Raw genomic sequence first — 17,573 nt, forward strand, 5'->3', positions numbered from 1 at the left:
GGCAAACTGCAGGTCCAATGGAGCTGCAGTTTGCCTCCATCCCCACCCAAACCCCCAGTGCACTCCCAGATAATCACAATCTTCATTCTGGAAGCTTGCAAGGGGAGAAGATCTGGCTGTGCGGTCTTCCTTTGACCCTGGCAGGACAGCCCACGCCAGCCAATGGAACTGCAGCTCACAGAAGGAGCTTCCTCCCTTAACTCCAGTTTGGAGTTAATTGTGAAACACTGCAGGGAACAGACCCTTGGTTAGGTGAGTGGAATTCACTACAGACTGAGGGTTCATTCCTAAGTTTTGGGTGAAATTGGAACCACAATTCTGATCATTTGGATATCATGGGGTGGGGGCGAACTTGAGGTGAGTTCACCTCAGGTTTCCTGTTATGTCTGAAAATGGCCATAGAAATATTTTGCAGGGACTGGAATGGAAAAGTTGAGGAGAGGGCTGAAGTATCTCTGGGTGCAGCAGGGCTTTCTCTTCGTAATCTGTTGCAGCTTGGATAAGAGACCCAAGTTCAAATCCCCATTTAGCCATGAAATTCACTGTGACTCTGAGCCAAACACTTATCTCTCAGCATAACATACCACATTAAGTTGGGAAGATAAACACAACTATATACACTGCTCTGTATATAGGGCTCCTTGGAGGAAGAGCGGAATATAAATGTAGATAAACTGGATCTAATTCTCAATTTATACACTTATAAATACAACATATTACAAAAATGCCATAAACCTCTCCAAAGGAAGCCACAATCAAGTAACACTGCATCTTTGGAACTTCTCACCACTCAGGATAACAGTTATCACTATATAATAACAACATTACTGTGAGATTGGAGGTCACAGCTGCAAACAACAGGCATTGGCTGACATCCTGACTAAAGTACTTGGTGGAAGTCCTACTGAAATTAAGAAGTCCTTTAGAGTAACTCCTGAGTAGTACTATTGAGTAATTTAGTCTGGATGTCAGCCACTGAGGCTTCCCACAACGAATTCACACAGCTAACTTTATTGCATAGGGATTGCAGTTGTGACACATTAGCTTCAGAAAAGTGATCATACATTGGGAATGAGAGGGAAGAGCTTGCATCCAGTGAAGGAGCTGTAACAGTGCTGACAGGTTCATAGAACCCATTGAGCCCTTCATTGAAGAGCCACCAAACCTCTGGGAGAGCTCCCTCCTCCCTGAGGGTGGGGCTCCTGCTGCTGCCACCACCGTCTGCCTTCAGTTTGTGCTTGGCTGGTGGATGGAGGATGGACGCAGCTGGGAGAGCAGTTGTTGCCAGCGCCACTGCCACAATCAGCTGCCTACGTAGGACGCTAGCCCAGCTGCGCCCATCATCCTCCCATAGGCTGGGCACCCATCCAATGGAAGGAGGATGAAAGCAGCTGGGCGAACAGTCACCACTTCTTCCTTTGGCCGTGCTTGCCAGGCTGTATTCATCCTTCTTCCATCGACTGAGCCCAGAAGGAGGCAGCTGGCAGCGGTGGCTGGTGCTGCAGTGCAGAAGTCCTGGCCTGGGTGGGGGTGGGTAGCTCCACAGCCCCCTACTGGGGGAGTGAGTGGGGTGCACACATGCCCTAGCACACGGCCTGAGAGGGAAGCTGCTGCTTGTGCCGCTCTACCCTCGCTACATCCCTGCCTGTATCATGAGTTTGTTGATAGTAGCAAGTTGAATTCCTCCAACAGAGAATCTACTACCGTCTACCTACTGTCCTCATCTTGGCACCTCATCGATGGGTACTTTGTTCATTATACTGATAGCCCCTTTTCTTGAATCAAAAAACTGAAGGCAGATAATGCAAAAAAAAAAAAAAAGGTATAAGATAAAAGTGGACAGGGACCTCCCTGTGTCTCTCTCCATCTGCTAAGCTTATGGGATCTGAAAGGACAGCAGCTGCCTGGCATTTGGGCCAGATGACTTAGCATGTTGAATACCTCCTTCTGCTATCTAACAAACAAAAGGAAAATCCTGTCTCTACCTTTTGGTCAAAGTCTGGCGCATGTCCACAAATCATTATTGTCGTGCATTCTGACTATAGAACTGGCTGCTCTAATACTGCCACCAAGATTTGGTACCATCAAACACTACTGTGGTTCCATGTGCTCTGAAAATTGCGGCAGCCTTATCAAAACCCACAGGACAAGATCCAGCAAGTAGACAGGGAAGGAGGGAAAGCCAGGCCTATGGAAATAATCTTTTTGCAAGTACTGTGCCCATGGTTAACTAGATCATGCCCACAATGACTGGATTCTCTCCACAGTAACCCAAGATGTTTTTAGTATTTCTTCATTACAGTTCATTCTATGAGTGTGTGATATTTTCAGCTTTTTGAATTAAATTAAAATATATGCACCATTTGGTGGTCCTAAATAGTATACACTAAAAGATAGCAGTGTAGTGCAATCTTTATGCATGTGAAACAGTGACTCAGTCAAAAAGACTCAATGACGCATCATTGGCTCAAAAGACCCAATGATGCACGAGTTCAGAAATACCTATCAGTGAATCATTGTCTGACACATTTCAGAACAGATCTGGATTATCTGGAGAAAATAGAGTCTCTGATTCTGGAGGAATGGAATGTGAACCTGACTTCAGGGAATCAACACCTCAGTAGTCTGAACTTCTTTGGTTTTCTTATAAACATGCCAGGTGAGTCTGGCATGATTGCTTTGCGGCAATATTCAGCTGTGATGTTGACTTGCATATTCTCTATGGTGTTTTTGTGGCCTGCTTCCAGTAGAAGCTGAAAGAGTAATTGTGAGCATTCCCCTTCTGTACTTTCAGACAGAATATACTAATCTTGGTTAGACAAATATAGATATACTTTCAAGCATTCCAGAAAGAGTTACTTTAAAGATGTTTTTGTCAAACGAAGCGATAAAAATCTCTGAGATTTTAAATGGGATATTAGAAGTCTTTTATCCTCTCAAAATAGAATTTAATCAGATTGTGACAAGATAGCTGTGACAGACAGGGTTATTTATTTAGTAGTAGAAAAGTCTTTCATCTTTGAAAGTATACTGCACTCTCAAATATTAAAGAATATAAAAGATATGAAGTTTTTTGTGATCAGTGAATGAATATATCATATATCCTATTAATCCAGAGTCTAGCAATGCTCTGTAATGTTAAGGGAGCTTAATCAAATTGGTTTAGACACTATGTTTGAATCAAACTATACTCTCTCTGTGTGTATGTGCGTGTTTAGATTATGAGCCCTTTTAGGACAGGGAGGGAATTGTTCTTTCTTTCTTTCTTTCTTTCTTTCTTTCTTTCTTTCTTTCTTTCTTTCTTTCTTCATATTTTTCTATGTAAACTGCTTCGAGAACTTCTGTTGAAAAGCAGTATAGAAATATGAGGAGGAGGAGGAGGAGTAATATATATATTTGTATTTTTAAAGTGAGGAGATAGAGAGGTCATATATGCTTTTGCTAGAACAGGCTTTGTCCAGATCCTTGCTTTGTCCATGTGACTGCTTGATAAGGGAAGAAGATGAGATAAAATTTCCCCATTTCTTCATGCTCCTATATTTGAGGCCATTGCTACAAATGGAGCTAGGCAGCAGCCAGCTCTCCTTCTCCTCATGCAGGACTGCACTATGCTCATCAGGATAAAGATCTGTGAAGGAATGTGGAGTAGAAGAAGAAAACTGGTCTATAGAGAAGAGCTGGTCTTGTGGTAGCAAGCATGAACTGTACCCTTTGCTAAGCAGGATCTGCCCTGGTTTGCATTGGAATGGGAGACTACATATAAGAACAATGTAAGACCACTCCATGAGTGGTCAAAGCTATTGCACAATTACTACTCCTCCATCCTCATCTTCTGTGATCTCCTCTTGGCATGGAAATGTAAGTTGAGATAAACAATTTGCAGTTGTATTCTGAAGGCCTGGAAGATATTCCACCTTGAAATCAAAATCGAATTAATCCCCAAGTAGTAAACCAAGCAGATAGAGGTTTATAGTCTGACCATAAAGTGAATTTTCTGCTCCACAAATAAGTCCTGTAGTGCCTGACCACCCAGAAACATGCTAGAGCTTCTTTTTCAATGACAGAATATATCTTCTGTGATGCAGTAAGAACTCTGGAAGCAAAGGTAACTGTATCTTCCCAGTCCCATTTTTGCTAGGTCAAGACAGCATCCAAACTATATTCGGAAGCATCAGAGGTTACAATAGTGTACCTGTTGGTGTCAAAAAAAGTGTGAGCAGGGCTTTCAGCAATGACTGGTTTGATAGTCTGAAAACTAGCCTTGCATGATGCACCCCAGTTAAATGCTACATACTTTAAAAAAAAAGAAAATGTAATTACATTTATCTGTGGAGATATTAAGTCCATGTTGTCGGAGTTTTCTTAAGACTTCTGTCAGTTTAGCATCATGCTCCTCAATAGTTTTGCCATACACTAAAATGCCATCCTGAAAGTAAATGATTCCATCTGTAGTACCCAGAATTCCATGCGTCATTATTTGAAATACCAAAGTTGCAGAGGCTAATCCAAAGGGCAATCTTTTGTATCGATCCTCTGGAGTAATGAAGGCTGTGTATTTGTGAGAACATTTGAGTAGAGGAATTTGATGATAGGTCAAAGACAAGACCAAAATTATGAACACTGAGGCCTCTTTCAGAGTAAGCAGCATTTCACTGATACTGGGTAATGGATGATAATCCATTACTATGTTGGAATTCACATCTCTTAAATCTACACATTGTCAAAGAGTTCCATTTGATTTCCACACAATGGAGGATACCCATTCTGATGAATCAACAGGCTCTATGATGTCAGCTTTAGTCTTAAGATCTCCTCTCTAAGTGTTTGGCACAATGCTATGGGTACGTTCCTCACTTTGTGTATTGCATTTGCCTTCATCTGAATTTTATGTTTAAAATAAAATTCCCTGCTAACTTAAAACCCTGCTAACTTGGCAAAGAGGCATCTTTTAACGTGGTGATTCTCTTTATTTAGCAGGGGGAGAGTAACTGGCCCTATCCACCCCTAGCACAGTACCTCTAGTGACTTTTTAGATTGCGAGCCCTTTGGGGAGAGGGAGCCATCTTATTTATTTATTTATTTATTTATTTATTTATTTATTTTCTCTGTGCAAACCACTGTGAGCCATTTTTGGAAAGGCGGTATAGAAATCAAATGAATGAATGAATGAATGAATATAATAATAATAATATGAATGGCAGTGCCAAGAGTATCAGCAAAAACATCCAAGAAATCAGCAGTCATATCAGCATATGGATGCTCCATTATCTGTAATACAGGTTTAGTGCTATTTCGGTCAAACACTATCCGTAGATCTTTCTGATGTTTCCAGCCCAAAATTGAGACTCTCTTTTGTGACACATACACTTTCTGTTCTGCAGTATGCCCTTTATATTCCAGGACAGCAATGAAGTATCAATTTATGTCAATAGGAGAACCTCCATGTCCCCATGGGTGGATGTCTGAAGGCCGCAAGTGCAGATCTGATGCAGAAAGGAGTTCCTTGTAAAACAGATGGGAAATGATCAGAATCAGCCAGCATCCACACTTCATGACCATTAAGTTTTACTTGACAATGTGGAGAAGCAGGCTCTGATTCTGTCACATTTTAAATGCTGTCAGGAAGCAGTTCATTTGCCTTATCCTCACCATATGGTGAATCAGTAATGGGTAGACAACAGACTTGCAAACCTTAGTAAAGTGTCTCCCTTTTTTTTTTTAATTGTTGCACTTGTTGCTAGTGGCCTTCCATGCAGGAGAGTGAGCAAAATTGGCTAGTGTGGGCAGAGTCTCCATATTGGTAGCATTCTTGTGCTGCCACTTTCTGGGGCAGTGCTGTATGAGAAGATTGGGTTTGGAAGGATTTAGACTGAACAGGCTGGATTTCAGGAGGTTGGCTTTGGGGTACTAAAGAGAAAGATTTGGTACAAAGAGCATTTTCCACCCAACTAGCCATCTTTATAACCTTTTCCAAGGTAAATTTTTGCTCCAATAGCAGTTTTTCACGCAGTTTGGAGCAGTTTGTTTTCATAACCATCTGATCCCTGATCATTTCCTCACTAAAGTTAAAAAACTCACAGGTTACACTTAAGGCACACAATGCTGTGATATACTGATCAATAGATTCACCAGGCAGTTGGGATCTAGAATAGAATGTTCAGCTATCACATTCAAAGTAGGGTTGAAATGATCATTTATAAACAAACAAATAAATACATTCATTCTGAAGCTTGAAGAGCAGCTTGATAAGAATTGGCATCCCCTTCCAATATGGCAGGAAAGGGCAAATGATTATATGTTCTCTGGCCTTTGGGGCCCAGGCAGTGAAGCAATATAGCCTTCTGCTTTGCTGGAGTAAAATCAGGGGTCCATATGGTGAGGTAATTGCAGAAATAGGACCTCCATTGTTTCCAGGGAAGAGCAGGTTCTCCTGCGGTGGACAAGAAAAAAGGTGGTGGTAGGATCTGATTCTGCAGTTGGCATCCAGTGAACAACAGAGCTTTGGATTTATAAGGGGAAAGTACCTTCAGGGGTTGTGCAAGTCAGGATGCTGGAGAAACAATCAGCAGCAACGACAGCATAGAGCAGTTCAGGGATTTAGGCCCAGTAATGCATGAAAGCAGGTGGCAGGAACATTCACAAGCTTTACAGGCTCACATGCTTAGCTGGTTCAAAATCTCATTGCCAAATGTTTTATAGCTGCTTCCCTCATATAATCAAAGAAAACTTAAGTAGATTTAACTAAAGATTTATTCATCAACAACTTCATTTCCAACTTCTCCTTGCCCTCCCTTTTCCTTTCTGACTCCACCCCTACACTCTCTACAGGATCACTTCTGGGTCTGGGACAAACATCCAAAAAGCCAGTATAGCATAGTGGTTAGAGCATTGGACTAGGATCAGGAAGATCCAAATTTGAATCCCCATTCAACCATGAAACTCACTGGGTGACACTGGGCCAGTCATGTATCTCTCAGCCTAACCCACCTCACAGGTTGTTGTGAGGACAAAAATAACTATGTACAACACTCTGAGCTCCTCAGAGAAAAAGTGGGATATAAATATAATAAATAAATTTTAAAAAACACAGAAGACGACTATATCGAATACAACATTCCCTCCCTAGCATCTCTAAAATAGGGCTGAGAGATACTCCTGCCTGCAGTCTTGGAGAAGCCACTGCCCATTTGTGTCGATGATACTGAGCTAGATGGATCAATGGTCCGGCCGTATATGGCAGCGTCCTATGGTCCTATGATTTAATCAGGGAGAAATGATTGTAAGTGAACATCTGGAAAAGGGGTAGAGACTAAAGCAAGGTCGCTGGGAAGGATAATAAAGCCCACCTCCCCAAGATATTCCCCTTATGCCCACGAAATGCCAACACTTTTATGATATTATAAACTCATTTAGAAGTACAACTTCGGAAAGAAGAGAGCAATATTAAGAGTGTCATAGTTCAAGTAATAATTAATCATACATAGAAATGAATGCCAACCTTTTTCTCATAAGTTTTGTTCACCTATACCACTTATTATCTGCTGTTGCTTTGTCTTTGGTTTATAGTACCTTGAAAAGGGAGAGAATTAGGCCTTCTATTTCCATCAGAAGTAGCTGGAGGTTTACAGCTTCTTGATGGCTCTCGAAGATTAAACAAAATATAATCAACAGAAAGCATCTCAGTTGGGTGTTTTTCATAGCTAACAAACTCTTGGCAGTGTTCAAATAAGATTTTTAATTAACATCTTTATTGAGGTCACCGGGAGCATCTAATGCTTTTGCTCTTTAGTGACATTCAGTCTTCGCTTCAAATCTTTTGTTGGCCTTGGGATCTTTTGTTTGTGAACTCTTTTTCTAGTGCTATTTTGTGCAGTTTCTGATGCCTATCGCTATTTTCTCATTTAGAAGGATCACAAATATCCCTTCTGAACTGATTTTTAAAGGTAAAATCAACATGCAGATCTTAAATTATTTATTATTTCTTGTTTACACAGTCAGACAGTGTTATTGACTGGTTTGTTTTATCCAGACATCGAGTCCTTCCCAAGGACCTGGGATGCCAGAATTTTGTTGTCAATTGTTATAGATATCATCGCAGAATATAGGCTGTTCCCAGTAAAGCTGCTTTTTGTAATTGGCTGATGGTGATTTCTGTGGCCCCTATGGTGTTGAGGTGCTCTTCAAGGTCTTTTGGAACTGCACCCAGGGCGCCAATGACCACTGGGATTATTTTGGTCTTTTTCTGGCACAGCCTTTCAATTTCAGTTTGTAGATCTTTGTATTTGGTTATTTTTTTGGTTTCTTTTTCTTCTATTCTGCTATCCCCTGGTATTGCTATGTCGATTATTTTGACTTGTTTTTCTTTCTTCTCAACTACAGTTATATTATTATTATTATTATTATTATTATTATTATTATTATTATTTATTTGATTTCTATACCACCCTTCCAAAAATGGCTCAGGGCGGTTTACACAGAGAAATAATAAATAAATAAGATGGCTCCCTGTCCCCAAAGGGCTCACATTCTAAAAAACACCACGATAGACACCAGCAACAGTCACTGGAGGTACTGTGCTAGGGGTGGATAGGGCCAGTTACTCTCCCCCTGCTAAATAAAGAGAATCACCACAGTAAAAGTTGCCTCTTTGCCCAGTTAGCAGGGGATTAAATAGGTTTGAGACTTTGTTGTTCAGTTTCTGATTTGCTCAAAGGGTCTGAGTTATATAGATCTTGAATCTCAAATTCATTTACTAAATGAATGTTGTCCACAGAATAGATTTAGCTAAGAAATACCTTATCCAGATATTTATGGATGAAGCTGTTTGGAAAGTGTCCTGACTGTCCTCCAAAAATGGAACTGCAGGACATAGTATAGCCTATCCCTTCTGGGCATAATTCTACCATGGCTTCAAGAAGTTCCATATGAAATTAAGCTATATAATTTTATTACTGTCCCCAAAGCCTTTCACCCTGTACCTAGGATTGCCAACTTTTCAAAGGAAATATTTGTCTTGCACACACCAAGCTGAAGCTTAAGAAGTGAATCTTAGTTTCTCTGAAGTCACAGGAGCTGTGCCAAAAAATAATAATAAATAGTTCACTCCCTAGCTGTTGCAGCAAATAGTCAACAGTTATTACCTTACTCTCCCACTGGTGGAAACACTAGTGAAGAAACTGAGGCTATTTTCCTCCGTTGCCAGGCAGCTGCTGCTCCCTGACAGTATAAACAGGTGAAAGCATATTGGTGTGCTATTCTTGCTCAAGATGTATGTAGAAGCATCATGTGCGAACAAAGAGAACAGCATTATTTCATCAGTAGGAAGAGAAAAGACAATACCTCCCTAAAGCAACTTTTGCCCCTCTCTTGCCTGCAGGCTCCATATGATGAAGGAGAGGAAGGTAATGGGGTGTGAATGTGTGGAATGCCCCTATGAAACCTTACTTATCTAATTGAAACTCCTTACGTTTTGTTGAAATTCCGCTGATATTTTTCCTGAGGAGTAACCTTCAAATTCGCTTTGAATTTTGCTTTATGTTAAATCTGCTGACAACTTAGTGATGTACTGAACATCAGAGGCAGCTCCAGAAATAGATAGGATCAGGGCACGAAGGGATGGATGAGCTCTGTCTCTCATATACTGCAATCTTCCCAAATAAATGAGACTTCTGTTTCAGATTCTATGCTTCTAATTCAAAGAGGGTGGGCATCTGCTGGCTCCTGCTCCCCTATTCCCCTTAATGCTTTCAATACACAAACCTCCCAAGAGATTTAAAAAACTTGCCTTCACTCAAAAACTCTAGATTGTTCCTCCTGAGACACAACTCCCAAGTTGACATTCATTTTCACTTTATGTGACATTTTGGTAGGAACTCTACCCATCAAGATAATGTCTTGTTAGCTGGACCTTGCCACATAGTTGCTATGGACTCAAAATGGTATTGTTTTGGGTTTAAACATCCTTTCAGGATCCTCCAAGCTCAAGGTGAGCTCCTTTCCAGGAGGCTACCTTCTGTAACATTTATTCTAGTAAAGTTTTTGGCTTAGGCCTAGGGAGAATCCATCAAAGGAGAACAGAGCTCCTGGTTTCTTAATCTGTCTGGAGAAGTAAGATTGTTAGGAGACAGAGTTTATCATCCAGAAGTGAGAATTAACCAACACCTGCTCAAACAGTGCAAGAACCCTGTCCAGTTTTGTGCCGGGTCATCCACTAAGGCATTGGACTGGGTATGATCATTGCTAGTTTGTTGATTTTTTTTTTTTATGGGATTGATTGATTGATTTGATTTGATTTATATACCACCCCTCCCAAAGTGGCTCAGGGTGATTTACACCAAAATAAAAAATATATATAATAAATCAGTTAAAATTAAAAACACACATACATCTAAACCAGATTAAAATTAAAATTAAAAACTAGACATCATTAAAAGCCAGGCCAAAAGGTTGGGTTTTTAAGGCTCTCTGGAAGGCCTCCAAGGAAGATAATCCTCTCATATACACAAGGAGCACATTCCACAACCTAGGGGCAACAACTGAGAAGGCCTGATCCTTGGTCACCATGAGATAAACTGGTAGTATCTGAAGACCAATGAAGTTTAGTGTGGACTGTGGAGGGAGAAGACAATGACCATTTGTAATGTGTTTTATATTATTTTATATATTGGCTGGATTTTAATAACAAAGCAGGCAGCAGGGAAAAAGCTAATCCGAGTATGTAAATGTTCCTAATTAGTCTTTATGTAACTAATGCCCTGATGAAATGATAGTGCCATTCAGAACTCTCTCAAGCTATTATTCCACATTGCATTCTCCAAAACCATTAGACACCATAACCTTTGAGGTCAGATTGTTTGTCTTTGAAACCCCCAAAGGCTAAAAACTTTAATGATTGTTAATGAGAGTTTTCCATTATTCAGAAACCTGTCAGTCTGTTGGAGCAGATGTTGCTGTAAGTAATCTATCTCCACTCAGGTATGTGGTGTTTCTCGGCTGTGAAGTTTTCATTTTAGATGACATAGCATAGCTGTTCATTTCCTACCTTGTATAGTAAAGCTGAGATATAGTACAGTTCACTATATAGCACTGTTAGCTAGTGCTGAGCCAAAGTATTGCCAAGGGCAATATTTTGGAGCAAAATTTGGAGGTTGTGGGGTGCAAAATCTTCCCAAAGAAAACTAAAAAATGCAGTTCTGATGCTTTTACTGTCACTGCTCAGAAATTTCACAGCCACACAAATACCAAGCTTTACAACGCAGCAGCATTGAAAGAGGGGAGAATCATCTGGTTACCTTGGGAACCAGGTGTCTCTTCCCATGCTTTAATCAGGTTAGCAGACTATGGGAGACACAAATAGTTGGTATTTAAAAAGTGGGAAAGGTCCCCAAATTGATGAAGACTCTGCTAAGGTTAATTAGTAGTGGTATTTTTGGCTTCACATTCAGGTTGTGTGAATGTGTGCATGGTACAGAGACTGATGTGGCACAATGTGTATCTTCCCATTTCCATGGCATGGGGTTAATGTCAGTGGGGGCTGTGTCAAACTGGGTGGAGGGTAGGAAAAAGCTTTTACTTCTATACTATAGAAACTATTACATTCTGGTTTCCCATTTGCAGTGCTTTACTTTCGTCCCTAGGAGTAAATGGCGGTCATTAATTTGTGTAGGAGGAAGGAATATACTTAGGAAGCAGTGAAGGGAAGCAAATACAGTCCCTGCGGGTTTCACATAAGATATTTCCATGGCTTGACTCCCAGTCAGAGATTCTCAGCTGTGGAAGAAGTGCTAAACCGGTCAACATACTAACATAAGAACAGCCCTGCTGCATCAGGCCCAAGGCCCATCTAGTCCAGCATCCTGTTTCACACAGTGGCCCATTCTGGGGAGCCCACATACAAGAGCTGTGTACATGCCCTCTCCTGCAACTGGGAGCCACAGCCAAGGTTGGTCTTGGCTGGCCTGCTGCAGAACCTTATCATCAGCCTATCTTAGACTATGTCGTCTCTCTCTGCCCCTTGGATCCTGTTTGATTGTGCCGGAACCTGACCAACCTCTCTTCTGAGACCACATCAGCTTCTGGCACTTTGAAACTTTGGGGCCATTCACATGACTGGGTGGGCAGAGGAGTGGGAGGGTGGGGGGAAGGCTGCATAAACCTCCACCCACCCCCCTCGATGATCCATTAAATGTTGCTGGGCAGGCAGACCACACTCCTAGACAATCAAGGCAGCACAGAGCTCCAGAGGCCGGGATGACGTGTCTCAGCCTCCAGGTATCCCACAATGCATTGTACACTGAGTGCAGTGCACTGGGGGATTCCCCAAGGAGATGGATTTTTTAGGCACCTGTCTCTGTGTCTTCTCAGGCTGAACACAGCCTGAGGAGTCACATGATCCTGGAGCCTGGGTTAATGGCAAAGCTCAGATAGGCAGTGCTGCCTTGCCAGTATTGGGCCCAATCCCAGCAGTTCTCATGTACAGCCTAACTCATGCAGGGCTCTTCTAGCCTAGGTTAGGCTGCGCATGTGTACAGCCTCATTGTTTGCTACTCTAGGATCTGATGACTGCCCTGCTTAACTACACCATTTGCTTCCATCTTTTCTGGATTCGGACAGCACACAGTACAAACAGAAATGTATTGCTTCTTTTCCTTAGAAATAGAACTGTGAGCAAAAAAAATTTTTTTTACCCCCCCCCCGTCCCCCGTCCCCAATTAAAACTTAGTAGGCCTAAAGATAAAGTCACTTGGAGAGGACATCAACTGTGCTTTATGTGACTAACCAGGAAGGATAATCTGATGCCGAAAGAGAAGGTAAATTGTTGTTTTTAAGTCCCCTGTATGATCTGTAAACTTTATGTGATGATGGTTATTCTTGATAAATATGTCACTAGCAAAGGAACCATGCATTGTAATTAAATCTATCTGTATCTCTGATGTTACAAATTATCTATCACTCCCACTTCAAGGCTTTACAATTTAAAAAAGATATGTTCCATTGTGGATATGGCCACACTAGCCTGATTTGATCATAGCTGTGTGCATGTAGCAGTTTGTCCATAGAAGGTACACAATGAAAGGATTAACTGTCAAACATGAGCCATACTAAAAAGGTTTCCATGTTGCTGGTCAGGAACTTGAATAAGGTGTCAGGCTTGAAAGCCTCTCACAAGGCAAAGAATTTAGCAATCCATGCTCACTGTAACAAGAAGAGAAAGGTTTCATGCTGCTTACAATTATGTTCTGCAGAGAGCCCATACTGGACAACACAGGTATGAATCATAGAAAGGTACAGATACAAGTGTCAGCTGCTGAAGTTGTCATAGATGAAAGGTTGCAATGAAAGTAAGAACTAGTCGAAGTATGCTAGAGGAAACACAAAGCACCTGCATTATACTAAAAACACATCGTAAACCCAGTGGTGCATACATTGTAGAAACCCCATAGAAACTCAGCACTGAAGCACAGCACAAAGCTTAATTGCAGAGCAGACATTTTTAAGCTGATTTGTAGACATAGTCTATTACTGTTCCCTAAAGGAGATGGAAGTGATGTTCACATCTCAAGCAGGTATGCAAAACAATGATTTGACAGAAGTGGGGATTTTTAAAAGACACACAATTTATTTCTTAAAAAAAAACAAATTGACATAACAAAGCAAATGTTGCTTTGTAGTCTCCACAAATTCAAAGGGAGCCCCGTCCACAAATGCCTCGCTAAAGTAAGCCACCACAGATCTGCAGAGCTGCACCACCTTTTGCACATACAGAGAATGCCACTCCATGACGTACACAGCCCATCCTGCTGCATTTGCTCTTGCTGTTGTTGCACCTGCGACTCCTTAAATTAGCCACAGCTGGCCTAGTTAAGGCCTAATAACTGCCAAATGTCAGAAAGTTGCTGACACACTAAGCTCCTTTCGAGTTCTTCCTCCTGATAAAGCTAACAAAAGAGAAAAATTGCTGCTCTTTCCCCCTATCAAAGACAATAGTCTGTACCACAGAGACCACTAAATGAAAGGAGGGAAAAATATTCAGCTGAGACATCCTCCCTGCTTGGGGAGATGGCTCATCTTTTAGCCACTGTGCTCTTTCTCAGTAACTGTCTCATTAACCCCTTTGTGACAATGTGAACATGAGCAATTGTTCTTCCTTATGCTATCTTAGCATCTCCCACAAGGTCCGTGTGCTAAGCACTGTACCAAATACTTCCCAGTCTAGACATGTGATGCATGGCAAACAAGAGCGAAGATCAAAGTTCTGTCTGGCTAGAAAGACATCCAGACAGATGTTTCCTGCATTGGATCAGTGCTGTAAATTAGAAACAGGAATGCAGGAAATTTCTCTGAAAAAAGCAGATACTCCTCCCCCTCAGCTCCTCTGTTGGAGGTTTAAAGGTTATGGTTGATAGGATGGGAGGGTCATGTGGGAGAAAGGAGGAGTTACACTATATTGTGATGGAGCCCTAGCAGGTCTGATGTTTCTGGACCCAATTCAAGGTGCTGGATATTACATTTATGCCCTTAAGTGCATGGCATAGAACTTGAAAGGCCAACTCTTCCCACTCAAAATTGCCAGTTTACTACCGCCATCGGAGGTTCTGCTTCAAATGCGCTGCTCTTGGAAGTCTGGTTAAGGAGACTTCCAAGATAATGGGGATTTGTGACAGGACAAATAAGCTGCGGCATCCAGACAGTGGAAGGTGAAGCGTCTGAACACTTTTCAAGGGAAGCTCCAGCACACCAGTCCAAATGGGACTAAGGCATGTGTAATGGTGGACAGATCTGTCTTCTCTAGGAAAGGGCACACTGAGCACACTACATAAAGCTATACTCTTGGCCACAGCCACCAGGGAGCTTTTCACACATGCCTTCATGCCGCAGGCTATCTGAAGAGTGAATCTGCTTTGCAGCAGATTCGCAAGATGTTTAATTGGGGGGATTAAATGGACAGTTCACATAGGGTTGGCTCCTCTCCGCACTGGCAGATCTTTTTCCTGTGCATTCCCACTGGCCTGCTCCAGGTTTTCCCTCCAACCAATCACAAATCACATCACAGAGAGGGGGAGGCGAGAGAGCTTTTTGTTGTTGTTGTTGTTGGTTTGAGCTACAGAGGAATGGAAGACCAGCATGACAAGTTGCCAAAAGCTGGATCAAACAGCAGAACGCTTAACCCTTGCCTTTGTGAATGATGGCCTTCATCACCTCATGTCTCCCCCTCAACACACACACAAACACACACAGGGCAGTTTAAAGCAGAAATCAGAGTTTTCTCTCTGTCATGAAGAAAACTGAAGGCTAATGGAATCAGCTAAGACAAAAAGGCTCAGGTTATATCCATTCTGCATATCTAAAGCCTATGTAAACTCCCCTTCACTGAGTTTTGAAAAGCCGAATTACCGGCAAGGGAGAAGTGGCGGAGCATAACAGAAGCCTCGGATATTTTGCCCCAAAGCCTCTGGAACTAGAGGATTTTTTTAAAGCCTGATATACTTTGGGCTAAGCCAGAATGTGCAACCTCGATTCGGGGGGAAACAGAGTCCTGTCTGTACTGGTCCCTGATAGACCATAGCTACTTTGGGGTAAATGCAGCTAATATGTGGACTGGCACACTCCATTCCAGAGGAGAGTCCAAGTAAAAGCCCTGTGTGTAAAACCTCCAGGAGCCACCACTAGGAACATTTGTTTTTTTAAAAAATTACTGGTGCCTGTGGAGATGACAGCAGCACACATAATTTTAGCTGTCATCTCCCAGCAGTTGTCTTTAAAAAAAAACTGTGCTGTTCTGGGGCTGCTGGACAAAATGGCATCTGCCACCATTTTATCCTGAGAATGCCCTGGAGTGTGATGTCCTGACAATCTGTGTGATTTCTCCATTTCTCTACAGACACTGGCAAATAATATTGTTTTTAAGCTCACACACAGAGAGAAAACAAAATGAATGGGTCATGAAATGAATGTTATTCCTGGTTTGTTTCAATCGGCATTCATTTTGGAATGAATATTCAGTTCACTTTTTCATTTGTTCTGAAACAAAAGGACTCCTCTAACATTAGTTATATATTTGTTGGATGACTTTATCATGGAGAATGAAATTTAGGGATGTAGCTTATTTAAAATCTACACATCCCACAAAGTCAGCTTTCAAGCTCTTTATTTGTCATTTGGGTCCTCTGTGGGAAGTTCTATGTCAAACACATTCACTGTTGTCCTCTGCCAGAAATGCATGGACTCTGATAGAGTGCTGCTTATGTTTTATTTGCAACAAGAAAACAGCTACATGTAAGGGTCAGGTGCTCACTCTCAGTTGCTCCCATGGACTGAAAGGAGGAGTGGATACGGCTCCTTTCCTCCCCTTCTTTTCCCATTTCTCAGATCTGACAGGAACTAGTCTATACAGAGTCAGAAATACTGCACAATGCAACATGCACAGTTGTGCAATTGCACTTCTGTGCAACTACAAGAATTGCACAAAATGCATTTATATAGGAATGATTCCTCTGTAAATAATGGAATTACTCTTGTGTAAATGCATTTTGCACAATTCTAGCAGTTGAGCAACTGTGCGTGGCATGGTAGGTGGACCAGAGAGAGCCTCACTCCAGAGCTTCTCAAATAATCCCTCTACCTCTCAGATGGCAGTCTCCTCTCCAGCTGTGGAGCCCAAGCCCTTTGTCCAGCATCACTCTTAGATGCCAGTTCTCTGTCTATCTTTCATGCCTATCTGCTCTTCACATCTTACTCCTTACTCTCCTAGCCATGCCATAGCCTTCAGTGGAGCTTTAGCTTCTGGATGCCCAACTTCTCTTTGTTGGGTGGCTTTGCTTGGACCTGAAGCACACAAATAGTTGGCCCATCTTTGCTGTTTGATCCCTATTGTTCCTTTGCATTCTGGTGTGGCTTAGTTTGCTTGTAGGGATGGGCATTCAGCGCCTCCTCTGGGAAGCACCAAAGCACCTCGGGCACTGGGGTTTGAACAAGTAGGGCGTGTTCCCTTAAAAAGCAGGTAAGGAGTTCCCTGCCCCCCACTGTTCTGGCAGTGGTGCCTGCTCTCCAAAATGGTGCTGACTACAGTGCTGTTCCCTGAAGCCTCCTCCCAGAGCCATGTGCATGCTGATGCCGCGCAGAGGCTGCTGAGAACAGCACCAGGCCCAAGCGTGTGACACTTTGGTGAGTGGGTGCCACTGACAGAACAGCGGCAGGGTGGGGCCGGGTAGGTCCCTAGGTGTAAGAAGCTCCTTGCCTGCTTTTTAAGGGAACCACTCCCCACCCTGTCAACAGCTTCCCCAAGCCATTTATTGCACACCCATACTTGCAGGGCACCACATCTCACAATATTTAAAGCTGTATACATGTACTTACAAAGGACAACTATTTGAAAATGACAAATACCAAAGAAGCATTTCTTTAAGAAAGGAGGCTAAATGATACTTTCCGTACTAGCATTTTTATGTATTAACCCAAAGATGTGGTAGAATAGTCTTCAGCCAGCTGACAGACCAGTTTTAGGGAAATAAATGAGTTTCACATTGTCTTTCCCATATCTGCTTTTCTGATGAGTACATGGCCGAAGGAAGCTT

The 17,573-nt window shown here is 42.1% G+C and overlaps 1 long non-coding RNA gene across 1 annotated transcript in view; it reads left to right on the forward strand.

Annotated features, from left to right (window-relative positions):
• The first annotated feature begins 2,524 nt into the window (after positions 1-2,524).
• The window catches only part of LOC128328432 (uncharacterized), a 113,023-nt gene continuing 97,974 nt past the window's right edge, over positions 2,525-17,573 (forward strand). The window contains exon 1 of the long non-coding RNA XR_008309209.1: positions 2,525-2,659. This is a non-coding gene — a long non-coding RNA (uncharacterized LOC128328432). The remainder of the gene's footprint in view (positions 2,660-17,573) is intronic.

This window comes from Hemicordylus capensis, chromosome 5 (assembly GCF_027244095.1).
Source record: "Hemicordylus capensis ecotype Gifberg chromosome 5, rHemCap1.1.pri, whole genome shotgun sequence".
Lineage (NCBI taxonomy): Eukaryota > Metazoa > Chordata > Lepidosauria > Squamata > Cordylidae > Hemicordylus > Hemicordylus capensis.